This window comes from Thalassophryne amazonica, chromosome 15, assembly GCF_902500255.1.
Source record: "Thalassophryne amazonica chromosome 15, fThaAma1.1, whole genome shotgun sequence".
Lineage (NCBI taxonomy): Eukaryota > Metazoa > Chordata > Actinopteri > Batrachoidiformes > Batrachoididae > Thalassophryne > Thalassophryne amazonica.
Genome location: NC_047117.1, coordinates 1,118,228 through 1,132,680, shown reverse-complemented (window position 1 = coordinate 1,132,680; position 14,453 = coordinate 1,118,228).

The following is a 14,453-nucleotide window of genomic DNA, read 5'->3' as shown; positions in this document are numbered from 1 at the left end:
TCAGTTAGCTGATTAGCTGTTACTGAAGCTAACTTTTTGGTTAGCTGTGCCCACCACTGTCCAAATGTCATCAGATACATTCCAACATTACAGCACATGTTGCAGCAAGAGCTGGTTTCCCAAATGTAATTGGAGCTACTAACTGCACACATTTTGCTATAAAGACGCCATCACATGATGAATGTTCTCTGCTCTGCTCAGGATATTACACATTGCCAAGGTCAGAAGAATAAAAAATCAGCCGTATTACTTTGTCACTGTATATAGGCCTCCTGGCCCATATTCTGAATTCTTAGATGAATTTGGTGCGTTCATCTCTAACCTGTCAACTAGTGCAGATAACATTCTGATCATTGGTAACTTTAATGTTCATATAAATAAGCCTTCTGATCCCCTCTGCAAATCATTTATGGAAATTGGGATGCATTAGGATTTTGGCAATGCATTCGGACTCGGTGCACATTAGTGGAAATACCCTGGATTTGGTTCTCGCACATGGTATTGCTGTCACAAATACTGACATCATGCCTCTTACATCACTCGCATATTAAGTTTACAGTTTCGCTGGCCGTGTTTAGTGGAACTACAACCTTATTTATCACTACGGTGATGCATCAACCGCCTCAACTACGACCAAAGCTCGAAGCTAGACTGCCTGATGTCTTAGCTTCACATTTGGCAAATACCCAATCAGTAGACAGTCTTGTGGATAGTTTAAACTCAGTGCCTCAAAACTACACTCAACATGATTGCGCCAACTGTGTTAAAACCGCGCTCCCCTCAAAACACAGTCACCTTGGTTCAATCATTACTTGCGTGACCTCAAACATAAGGCTAAGGTCTAGAACAGAAATGGCGTCGTTCAAAATTAGAAGTATTTCACCTTGCGTGGCGTGATGCTATCTTAGACTATAAACATGCACTACTAGATACAAAGTGGACCTATTACTCTGATTTGATCAACAAAAACAAGCATAACTCAAAATTCTTGTTTGACACGGTGGCAACACTATTCATGGACAACCACCTGTAGTTTGCTCTCCTTTACAGCACAAGATTTCCCTGGATTACTTTGAGAAGAAAATAGAAGACATTAGGTTAAACATATCCCAGCATACCATTAAACCATTACTTAAGAAACCTAATATTGACTGTAGTGTATTGAAAAACTATCGGCCGATATCAAATCTCTCATTTTGCTCTAAAATTCTGGAAAAAGTGGTGTCACGGCAGCTCGTGGACTATCTTACTGAGAATAATCTCTTTGAGCCACTGCAGTCTGCTTTTAGAAAATATCATTCCACAGAGACGGCTCTCACTAAAGTGGTGAATGATCTTCTGCTTACAATGGATTTGGACATCCTACGGTTCTGGTGCTGTTGGATCTCAGTGCTGCATTTGATACCGTGGATCATCATATTCTACTTGATAGGCTGGAAAATCACTTGGGGGAGGTGATGGTCTAGTGGGTTAAGGTGTTGTGCTTGAGTCCAGAAGATCATGGGTTCAAATCCCTGCCCTGATGGGGAAAAATCACTAAGGGCCCTTGGGCAAGGCTTTTAATCCCCTATTGCTCCTGGTGTGTAGTGAGCACCTTGTATGGCAACACCCTGACATCGGGTGTGAATGTGAGGCATAATTGTAAAGCACTTTGAGCGTCTGAAGCAGATGGAAAAGCGCTATATAAATGCAGTCCATTTATTTACCATTTACTTTGGGATTACTGGGAGTGCCCTTGCATGGTTTACATCATACTTGACCAGTCGTTATCACTGTTTTTGTACAGTAACACTACCTCTAAACTTAGTGACATGAAATTTGGGGTTCTACAGGGGTCCGTCTTAGGCCCCCTGCTTTTTCCCTTTATATAGCACCCTTTGGGCACATATTGCAGCGTTTTGGGTTTACCTTTCACTGCTATGCTGATGATACTCATTTATACATGCCGATAACTGCTGGTAATCTCATTCACATAAAATCCTTAGAAGATTGCCTTGCATCAGTGAGAGGTTGGATGTCTAGAAACTTCCTACTTTTAAACTCTGATAAGACTGAAATGATGGTTCTTGGTCCAGTCAGACATCTGCATCAATTTGAAGAGTTAAGCTTAGCCTTGGCTCATGTGTCATACATCACACAGACAAAGTGAGGAACCTTGGGGTAATTTTTGATCCTACATTGTCCTTTGACCTCCACATTAGAAATATTACTAGGACTGCTTTCTTCCACCTGTGAAATACAGTGAAGATTCGTCCCATTCTGTCTATGGCTGATGCTGAGACCCTGATCCACGCATTTATCTCTTCTAGATTGGATTACTGCAATGTTCTATTTTCTGGTTTACCGCAGTCCAGCATTAGGGCTCTCCAATTGGTTCAAAATACTGCAACCAGACTTTTGACATGAAGCAAAAAGTTCGACCACATTACACCCAGGGGTGCAGGACTACTTTGTGTCCCTAAGGTGAATAAGATGTTGTGAAAGTGTAGGAACACGGACCCACAACAGGGGGCGCAAATGAACGGACAATGGAGGAATCAAATAACACTGTATTTACTGTTGTGAAAAAGGCACAACAAATACAACCGATTACAATATGGAGATTGAGTCTTATTACAACGGTGTCGTGTGGGCAGGCTCGACGATAGGAGACGTCTGTCCAAGTCGAACCGGAACCAACCTGATTTCCTCTGCCACCGAACCCCGGGAATACTGGAGCCCGCCAAGTCCCGAATTCCCAGGTGGCCACTGCCTTCCGCTCGTCGGATCCGGTACTGCTGGCAGGAAACAGAAACAGTCAGTGTGGATGCGGCTGCACCCAGCACACGGAGAGTGGAGAGTCCACCTCCACCTCTCGTCAACAACAATCAAGAAATGTAGGAAGGTGAGTACTTATCCTACTTCGTCCAATACGGTCTTCAGCTGACCTAAGCACAAGCAACACAGTATTAATTCTCAGAATAATACAACTGGCTGAGTTCGTTACCTCTTTGGTAAGGCGATATCTTGGCAAATGAGGTGGAGATGCCGTCCTGCTGATATACCTCCTTATTGATTGGGATCAGCTGTCTCCAGTGATGGGTGACAGCTGTCATCCTGGCTGCTCCCGTAAGGCGGCAGCGCCCTCCGGTGCCTGGAGCCCGCACTCCAGGCAGGGCGCCCTCTAGTGGTGGTGGGCCAGCAGTACCCTCCTCTTCAGCGGCCCACACAACATAAGAAGTCTGTGGGTCACAGAGCTTTCTCTTATCGTGCCCCTATTCTGTGGAATGATCTCCCTGCATCAATAAAACAGTCAGATTCTGTGGAGACTTTCAAGTCCAGATTTAAGACGCACTTATTTTCCCCTTTGTATGGCGAGCATACTGGGCATAGTATAGTTCTATGCTTTTTACCTCTTTTAAATTCATTTTATTAGAAAACGGAGCATGCCGTGGCCTCAACTTCATCTAAATTGTGGGTCTTTTAGCAAGGGTGCAATTTAGAACTAGAAACTGGGGGGGACAAAGTGCGAGGCCCGCAGGGCCGAAGCCCATAGGCTGGGGGTCTGGGGGCCGTTTTAGGCCCCCAGAAGCCAACAGTTTCTAGATAAGCTCAGATGCATTCTGAGCATCCAGAACAGTAATTTTAATGTTTTGAGAAGACCATAAAGTGGACACCATGTGACGTATGCTATTTGAAACTGTGGATATAAGTACTTTATTCTGAGAATAGCCAGCATTGATTTTATTAACATCCTGGTGTAAATAAGGTATCACCACATGTGTAAAACTCAAAAAGAATGATAGAATGAGTTAAAAAAAAAACAACTGCAATGTGGTAAAATGTATTCATAAATATGAAAGAACAGGCTCTTAATTCTTATTAACTATCGCATACTGTATTTTTTTTCTCAAGATTTTTTTTTTGCATAAGTTTGAAAAAACAACAGAACATAAGTTTAGGATAAATTACTTATCATGAATTTAATTTTCGAAGTGGCACTAATGACAACACTCATACTGAACATAAACTCAACAAAAATATAAATGCAACACTTTTGGTTTTGCTCCCATTTTGTATGAGATGAACTCAAAGATCTAAAACTTTTTCCACATACACAATATCACCATTTTCCTCAAATATTGTTCACAAACCAGTCGAAATCTGTGATAGTGAGCACTTCTCCTTTGCTGAGATAATCCATCCCACCTCACAGGTGTGCCATATCAAGATGCTGATTAGACACCATGATTAGTGCACAGGTGTGCCTTAGACTGCCCACAATAAAAGGCCACTCTGAAAGGTGCAGTTTTATCACACAGCACAATGCCACAGATGTCGCAAGATTTGAGGGAGCGTGCAATTGGCATGCTGACAGCAGGAATGTCAACCAGAGCTGTTGCTCGTGTATTGAATGTTCATTTCTCTACCATAAGCCGTCTCCAAAGGCGTTTCAGAGAATTTGGCAGTACATCCAACCAGCCTCACAACCGCAACCACGTGTAACCACACCAGCCCAGGACCTCCACATCCAGCATGTTCACCTCCAAGATCGTCTGAGACCAGCCACTCGGACAGCTGCTGAAACAATCGGTTTGCATAACCAAAGAATTTCTGCACAAACTGTCAGAAACGTCTCAGGGAAGCTCATCTGCATGCTCGTCGTCCTCATCGGGGTCTCGACCTGACTCCAGTTCGTCGTCGTAACCGACTTAAGTGGGCAAATGCTCACATTCGCTGGCGTTTGGCACGTTGGAGAGGTGTTCTCTTCACGGATGAATCCCGGTTCACACTGTCCAGGGCAGATGGCAGACAGCCTGTGTGGCGTCGTGTGGGTGAGCAGTTTTCTGATGTCAGTGTTGTGGATCGAGTGGCCCATGGTGGCGGTGGGGTTATGGTATGGGCAGGCGTCTGTTATGGATGAAGAACACAGGTGCATTTTATTGATGGCATTTTGAATGCACAGAGATACTGTGACGAGATCCTGAGGCCCATTGTTGTGCCATACATCCAAGAACATCACCTCATGTTGCAGCAGGATAATGCACGGCCCCATGTTACAAGGATCTGTACACAATTCTTGGAAGCTGAAAATGTCCCAGTTCTTGCATAGCCGGCATACTCACCGGACATGTCACCCATTGAGCATGTTTGGGATGCTCTGGACCAGCGTATACGACAGCATGTACCAGTTCCTGCCTCCTGCTCACTGGCCTCCCAGTGAGCAGGAGGCCAGCTCAGTGGAACAACAGGTGGCTGACTTCCTGCAATCTAAAGGTATTCAAATGGACTGTAATAACATTGAAGCGTGCCACCCCCTGCCCAGGAGAGAGGATGGAGACAAGCAAGCAGTTATAATGAGGTTTGTCAACAGAAAACATAAAATGGCATTGTTAAAACAGGGACGGAAACTTAAAGGAACAAACATATTCATCAATGAACATCTGACCAAAAGAAACGCAGACAACGCCAGGAAAGCTCGTTTCTTAAAAAAGCAGGGAAAAATTCAACAGACATGGACATCCAACTGCAAAACATTTATCAAATTGAATGGAACACCAGAACAAGCGAAGGTTATGGTAATCAGGAACATCGAGGATCTGGACAAATACGACCAATAAGGTATGAGGACACAAACACATCACAACACCATGACACAGACCAGAGGAACCTATTCGTCTACTACATCATCTACATCTGGAGACAAGAAGGATATAACTCAAAGGATTGCTGATCATGGAAAAGTAGAACTGAGAACATTTAAATACACAGACCACAATGTACTGGACTTGGAGCACGATATAGACCCGGACAATAATTTCTTCTCAAATATTAATGACAGTTGTTGCTATTATACAGATGAACAGTTTAATCGGATCATTAAAACGGATAACAAATGATCAATAATCCATTTCAACAGCAGAAGTCTGTATGTAAACTTTAACAACATTAAAGAATATTTAAGTCAATTTAAAAAAATATTTAACATAATTGCTATATCAGAAACATGGATCAATGAAGATAAAGGAATGGATTTTGAACTGGATGGATATGAATTTAATTGTGTAAACAGAAAGAATAAGAGTGGAGGAGGAGTGGCTGTGTATGTGGATAAGAACATGGATTATAAAATAGTAGACAATATGACAACTGTGATTGATAACTTATTAGAATGTATAACTATTGAAATATGTGAAGAAAAAAGCAAAAATGTATTAGTCAGCTGTATATATAGAGCACCAGGATCTAGTATTGAAACATTCACTGACTGTATGGGAAAAATGTTCTCAAAAACTAATCAAAAACTGTGTTCATTTGTGGTGACTTAAATATTGATCTGCTCAATCCAAATAAGCATAAAATAACAGATGAATTTATCAGTATAATGTACAGTATGAGTTTATATCCAAAAATCACCAGGCCAAGCAGAATTACATCCCATAGTGCCACCTTAATTGATAATATATTCAGCAATGATATTGAGAATAACATTGTGAGTGGATTATTAATCAATGACATTAGTGATCATCTACCAGTTTTCATCGTTTATAATAGAAACCATCGGCGGAATCAGCCAGAGGAGAAAATAAAATACAGGCGAGTGCGGACAGAGGAAAACATGAACACACTAAAGAAGGATTTACAGGAGCAAAACTGGGAAAAGGTATACAGTGAAAGTGATGTTGATAGTGCATATGAAACTTTTTTACAAATATTTACATCATTATATGATAAAAATTGTCCAATTAAACAAGACTACAGAAAACAAAAAATCCAAGCTCGACCATGGATGACGAAAGGGTTACGAAATGCATGTAATAAGAAAAATACACTGTATAGAGAATTCATAAAACTAAAGACTAAAGAGGCAGAAAATAGATATAAGAAATACAAAAATAGATTAACTAATATTATACGGGTATGTAGGAAGGAATATTATAGTAACATATTATATAATAACAAAAACAATATTAAAGGAATTGTTGGGAAAGTGTAGGAACACGGACCCACAACAGGGGGCGCAAATGAACGGACAATGGAGAAAGTCAAATCACAAAGGTTTACTGTTGTGAATTCACACAACAAACACAACAGATTACAAATACAGCAGTAACCGAATTCCAATGGTGTCGTGTGGGCAGGCTCGACGATAGGAGACGTCTGTCCGAGTCGAACCGGAACCACCCGATTTCCTCTGCCACCGAACCCCGGGGATACTGGAGCCGCCAAGTCCCGAACCCCAGGTGGCCACTGCCTCCGCTCGTCGGATCCGGTACTGCTGGCAAGGAACAGAAACAGTCAGGTGTGGGTGCGGCTGCACCCAGCAACACACAGGGTGGAAACACCACCTCCACCTCTTGTCAGGAAAATACTGGTAAGTGCAGGAGTGTGAGTACTTATCCAAGAAGTCCAATACAGTCTCCCGCTGTACTACTCACTATCTGCTATCCAACACACAAGCAACAAAGTATTATCGTCAAGAACACAATTGGCTGAGTATGTTACCTCCTTAGTAGAGCGATATCTCGGCAATGAGGTGGAGATGCCGTCCTGCTGATATACCTCCCTGTTGATTGATATCAGCTGTCTCAGGTGATGGGTGACAGCTGTCACCCTGGCTGCTCCTGTGAGGCGGCAGCGCCCTCCGGTGCCTGGAGCCCGCACTCCAGGCAGGGCGCCCTCTGGTGGTGGTGGGTCAGCAGTACCTCCTCTTCAGCGGCCCACACAACAAGAATATGGGATATATTAAATAGCATTATCAAAAATGGTAATAAAAAACAGAGTTACCCTCAGTATTTAATTGATAATAATGTCAAGAAGGAAAATAAGGATGAGGTAGTCAACGGTTTTAATAATTTTTTTGTAAATATTGGACCAAGCTTGGCAGAAAAAATTCCCAATTCCCAACCTGAGTATTGGGATAATAATCTCATAGAAAGAAATCCCTGTTCAATGTTCCTCACAGCAGTGGATGGAAAAGAAATTATAGACATTGTGAATAATTGTAAATATAAAACATCTACCGATTTAAATGAAATTGATATGGTGGTGGTAAAACAGGTCATTGAATGGATTGTAGAACCATTAACATACATCTGTAACTTATCATTTCAAACCGGTAAATTTCCCAATCAAATGAAAATAGCTAAGGTTGGGCCGCTGTATAAGACTGGGGATAGACACCACTTCACAAATTATAGACCTGTTTCTTTGCTTCCACAATTTTCCAAATTATTAGAAAAGTTATTCAATAATAGATTAGACAAATTCATAAATAAACATAAATTACTTACTGATAGTCAATATGGATTCAGAGCACATAGTTCAACATCACTTGCATTAATAGAATCAGTTGAGGAGATTACAAACGCCATAGACACACAATTACATTCAGTTGGAATATTATAGACCTTAAAAAGGCTTTTGATACAATCAATCATGACATATTAATCAATAAACTTGAACAGTATGGGATTAGGGGGTTGGTGTTGCACTGGGTGAGAAGCTACTTAAGTAACAGAAACAGTTTGTGAAGTTGGGGGAATATACATCATCATGCTTGGACAATGCTTGTGGCGTCCCACAGGGGTCAGTATTGGGTCCAAAACTGTTTCTAATTTATATAAACGATATTGTCAATGTTTCCAAAATATTAAAATTAGTATTATTTGCAGATGACACAAGCATTTTTTGTTCAGGGGGGGATTTGCAGGAGTTACTGAGGAGGATCAGTATAGAAATGGGAAAATTGAAAATATGGTTTGACAGAAACAAATTATCATTAAACTTAAGTAAAACAAAATACATGTTATTTGGCTATTGTAATACAGACATACAGGTTCAGTTACAAGTCGAGGGGGTAGATATTGAAAGGGTACATGAAAATAAGTTTCTGGGGGTGATAATAGATGATAAGATAAACTGGAAGACTCATATAAAACATATTCAAAGTAAAACTGTCAAGAAGCATTTCAGTTCTAAACAAAGCGAAACATATTCTGGACCACAACTCACTCCGCATTCTTTACTGCTCACTGGTTTTACCATATTTACAGTACTGTGCAGAGGTATGGGGTAATACTTATAAAGGTACAACACAATCACTATCAGTAATGCAGAAAAGAGCTATAAGAATTATTCATAATACTGGCTATAGAGATCATACAAATCCACTATTTTTACAATCCAAATTCTTAAAATTCACAGACTTGGTTCATTTTCAAACAGTACAAATCGTGTATAAAGCAATAACAATTTACTTCCAGCAAATATTAAAAATATGTTTTTTAACAGATCAGGGGATTACAGTCTGAGGGGGAAATTTAATTTAAAACATCAGTGGGCACGAACAACATTAAAAGGTTTCTGTATTTCTGTCTGTGGGGTGAGGATGTGGAACAGATTGGGAGTGGGGCTCAAGTAATGTCCAAGCATGAACCAGTTCAAACAGCGGTACAAAAATATGGTTTTTTCTAGGTATAGGGAGGATGAAGGGTAATGAGGGTTAGGGTGTTTTTGTTTTTTGCTTCGGCTTGTAAATATATAGTATTTTGTATGTAAGTAGGTATGTGTAGGTGTATATTTATGTTTGTGTATATATGTGTATGTATATATATGTATATGTGTGTATATGTGTATATATATGTGTATGTATGTTGATATATATATATATATATATATATATATATATATATATTGATATCGGTTTAGGTGTGTAGGAATCTATGTGTATATGTGGCAAAGGGTATTACTGGTTGCGGGGAAGAAGGGGTAGAGATAAATAAGATGATGCTTCACCCTACCCCTTTTCGGACATGTTGGGTACACAGTAGGAACTTTTTTGTTGTTGTCTTTACTGATCTATCTTGTAATTGTTGTTGTATCAAATGTTCGAAATAAACAGTTTTCATTCATTCATTCATTCATTCAATATCCAGCAACTTCGCACAGCCATTGAAGAGGAGTGGACCAACATTCCACAGGCCACAATTGACAACCTGATCAACTCTATGTGAAGGAGATGTGTTGCACTGCATGAGGCAAATGGTGGTCACACCAGATACTGACTGGTATCCCCCCCAATAAAACAAAACTGCACCTTTCAGAGTGGCCTTACGTCGACGAACTGGAGTCAGGTCGAGACCCCGATGAGGACGACGAGCATGCAGATGAGCTTCCCTGAGACGGTTTCTGACAGTTTGTGCAGAAATTCTTTGGTTATGCAAACCGATTGTTTCAGCAGCTGTCCGAGTGGCTGGTCTCAGACGATCTTGGAGGTGAACATGCTGGATGTGGAGGTCCTGGGCTGGTGTGGTTACACGTGGTTGCGGTTGTGAGGCTGGTTGGATGTACTGCCAAATTCTCTGAAACGCCTTTGGAGACGGCTTATGGTAGAGAAATGAACATTCAATACACGAGCAACAGCTCTGGTTGACATTCCTGCTGTCAGCATGCCAATTGCACGCTCCCTCAAATCTTGCGACATCTGTGGCATTGTGCTGTGTGATAAAACTGCACCTTTCAGAGTGGCCTTTTATGTGGGTAGTCTAAGGCACACCTGTGCACTAATCATGGTGTCTAATCAGCATCTTGATATGGCACACCTGTGAGGTGGGATGGATTATCTCAGCAAAGGAGAAGTGCTCACTATCACAGATTTAAAATGGTTTGTGAACAATATTTGAGGGAAATGGTGATATGTGTATGTGGAAAAAGTTTTAGATCTTTGAGTTCATCTCATACAAAATGGGAGCAAAACTAAAAGTGTTGCGTTTATATTTTTGTTGAGTGTAATTTCACTTGCATAGACTGATTTTGGAGATCAAGCAATAATTGCAGATGGGCTTTCTGAGGTCCCAGATAGCTTTTCTGGTTTCCTTTTCTAACTTTCAATTAGCATACGGTCCATTGATACTTATGTGTAGACACTAATCCCTAGAGGCAACTATTTTTGGTTTCAAATCTGGGCAAATGCAGTCCCAGAAAATTCCGAATGTGACAAACAAGAAACAGGTGTTGGAAACAAGTCAATGCTGCTAAAAATACAAACTTGCAGAAACAAGATACTATTCTGACATGGTTTGCACATAAGACTGACATAGCATGTTTCAAGTAAACACATATATGTCAGAAGGTGGGGGGGACATACCATATTCTGTCCAGCCTGGTTGAAAAGGTGGGGGAGACATGTCCCCCTATCCCCCACCAAATTGCGCCCATGTCTTTTAGTGAAGCTTAGGGCTAGTGGCTGGTGATCACCTTACTATTTCTTCTGTTTTTCTTGTTGCTCAGTGCTGACAAATTACACTGTATTTGTTGTCTTTCTGATGCTTGATTCTGCTCTCCATTTGAGGTACAGCTCCATCCAGAGATTGGTGTGGTGTGGTGGAGTTTTTCCTTACCACTACTGCTCTGGGGGTTAGTAAGGTCAGACCTTAGATTGGATTATTGCAATGTTTTATTTTCTGGGTTGCCGCAGTCCAGAATCAGGGGTCTTCAATAGGTTCAAAAACACTGCTGCCAGACTTTTGACACGAAGCAGAAGGTTTGACCACATTACTCCCATTTTGGTGTCTCATCACTGGCTTCCTGTCCCAGTGAGATCAGATTTTAAGGTCCTGCTACTGGCCTATGAAGTTGTTCATGGACTGGCACCTCCCTACTTAGCGGCTCTACTTAAATGCTATCGTGTCAAACAAAAACTTTGAGTTATGCTTGTTTTTACTGATCAAATCAGAATAATAGGTCTGCTTTGTGGCCAATGATGCATGCCTATAATCTAAAATAACATCCCGCCATGCAAGGTGGAATACTTCTAATCTGGAACTATGCCATTTCTGTTCCGAACCTCTAGCCTTCTGCCTGATTTCACACAAGTAACCATTGAACCCAAGCGACTGTGCCTTGGGGAAGGCGTGGCCTTAATAATGGAGGCGCAATCTTAGCAAGTGTAGGTGGTCGTGTGGCACGAGGGCCCATATATGACTGCTTGCAGTCCTAGCTATTATTATTATTATTCCCTCTTCAACCCCAAATTTAGTCCTTTTCAAAGTCATCCAGCCTCATCCGAAATTCGATATTTTGGGGGTCACGCACAACGTCGCAGCGAAATGGCGAAATAGCGTCCCCTACAAATTTTCAAAAACCCCTCCCCATTGGGGTTTTTTTTTGTCGTAGCCTCACGAAATTCGGTACACATATTTACCATGCTGGGACGCACAAAAATGTCTCTTAACGTCATGGTGAAATGTCACCAGGAAGTCAGCCATTTTGATTTTACGTTTCAATTTTGAGGTCATTTTTGCCATTTTTGGCCATTTCCACTACTTACATTTGAGCGAACCCGTCCTAGGGATTTCATCCAATCGTCTTCAAATTTGGTCCACATCATCAGGACCCCATGCTGATCTAAAGTTATCAAAAGAATTTCTGTAGGTCCAAAGGCGTGGCTGCTAGGGTTCGTCAAACTTTGGCGAGCGTTTTGGAGCACGCTGTTTCACTTCAAATGGCTGTCACGCCCACATACTTCATCGTAGATCCTTCAAACTTGCTGGACATGATGAGGGCTCTGTCCTGAAAGTCTGCATATTAACTTCCCACCTAACGCATAGCGCCCCCGGATGGTAACAGGAAATGTCCTATTTTTACTTTAACAGGTACTAAAGTCACACAGTTAACCCCATCAACTTCATTCCACTTCTAAAACATGCAGAATAAGTTGGTAAACGTAGGCAATGATCACTGTGAAGTTACAAGTAACGGCGTCCGTGTGGTGGCGTGCCGAATATCGACCCTTCACCATGAAATTACGTTCTTCCTTTAGACGGCTTTAATTTTGTCATATCATCATGAAAATTGATACACAGGTCAAACACGACAATTCACAGGGGCGTCGCCCATGGGCGGGGCAAAATGCCTCAATAGAGCCCCCTTGCAACATTCAAAAACCCCTTTTGGAGTAGGGAGATGAAAATTGGTACACATGTGTGACTTGCATAGACATACAAAAAAGTCTCTTGCACCATTGGTCTACTCCAAACAGGAAGTCAGCCATTTTGAATTTTTGTGTCATTTTGGCATGATTTCCACACGTATTTGAACGAAGTCCTCCTAGGGATTTTGTCCCATGCACTTCAAATTTCTTTCAGATCATCCACAGACAATACTGATCAAAATTTATCGAAAGATTTTCTCTATGTTGAAGGGTGTGGCTGCTATGTTGCCGCCATTTTGAACATTCACCATGGAACATCAAGTCATGATAACTCCTTCAAGCTTTGCCTTATTGGCTTGAAACTTCACATGAGGGTTGGCCCCTGAATACACCTGCCCCCTCTCTGTGTGCTCTGAGTGCCCCCTAATGGATGAACCATCAACTTGTCATAACTTGTTCACGCATTACCTGATTGACTTGAAACTTCACAGGTATTATGAGGGTCAGCCCCTTAACACACGTGGCTCCTCTGTGCACTTAGCGCCCCCTGGTGGATGAATGATAAACTTCTCTTAACTACTACATGCATTGTCTGATTTGTTTGAAACGTGAACTGTGTGATGAGGGTCGGCCCCTGTATGCACATGCCCACATCTAGTCACAAGGGGATGCGCTGGCCTGGGTAGGCGGTCGCGTGGCACGAGGGCCTGTATATGACTGCTTGCAGTCCTAGTTATTATTATTAATGTCTTTTTAAAATTTTGCTTGATGGTGATGTAAGAGTGCTCCATGATGCATAACACAAAATGGCTGATGCACATGCAAATTGTCCAAAATGTCCTTTCTGATCTTAACCTAACTGCTTTTCAAAATGGCTGATGCTCAAAATGTCCTTGTGTTTGGTAAAACTATCTGATCCTTTTACAGCTGTCTAATTGATAAAACCATATGATCTTTTTGTAGATGTTTAATTGAGGAAACCAATCAGCATGAATGGAACACTCCATTTTATTGTGCGACACTACACTACATACATACACACACACTCTAAGATTTTTACATAACAACCATGAATGCAACATGGACAGACACCCGCCTATTTTCACCTCACCTTACAGCCATCTCAGACACTGATTCAAGCCAGGTTAAGGACCACCCATATGGAGGGTGGCTTAGGCTGAAGGAACAAAAGGTAGTGAAGGAGAAAAATCTGGGTTCTTTGTTCTTGGTGTTTGCATGCAACCGGTTCAAGATCCCAGTGCTGAGATGATTCCTGTATCAGTGTAACAACTCTTTACAATACATCATCTAAACTTTGAAGTCCATTTCCTGTCCAGTTCTTTGAGGATCACTCACCATGATAAAAGAACCTAACAGTGAGCTGCAGAGCTTTTTAACAGGCTTCCTGTGTTCAGTATTTGCCAATAAACGTGTGTAAATTGTGAATGTCACACTGTCAGCGGCGCCTCACCTTTTTAACGTCAGCGTGTGCGCGCTGTTCTGCATGTCGGTCTCACTCACACATGCTCTGTAGCTCTCG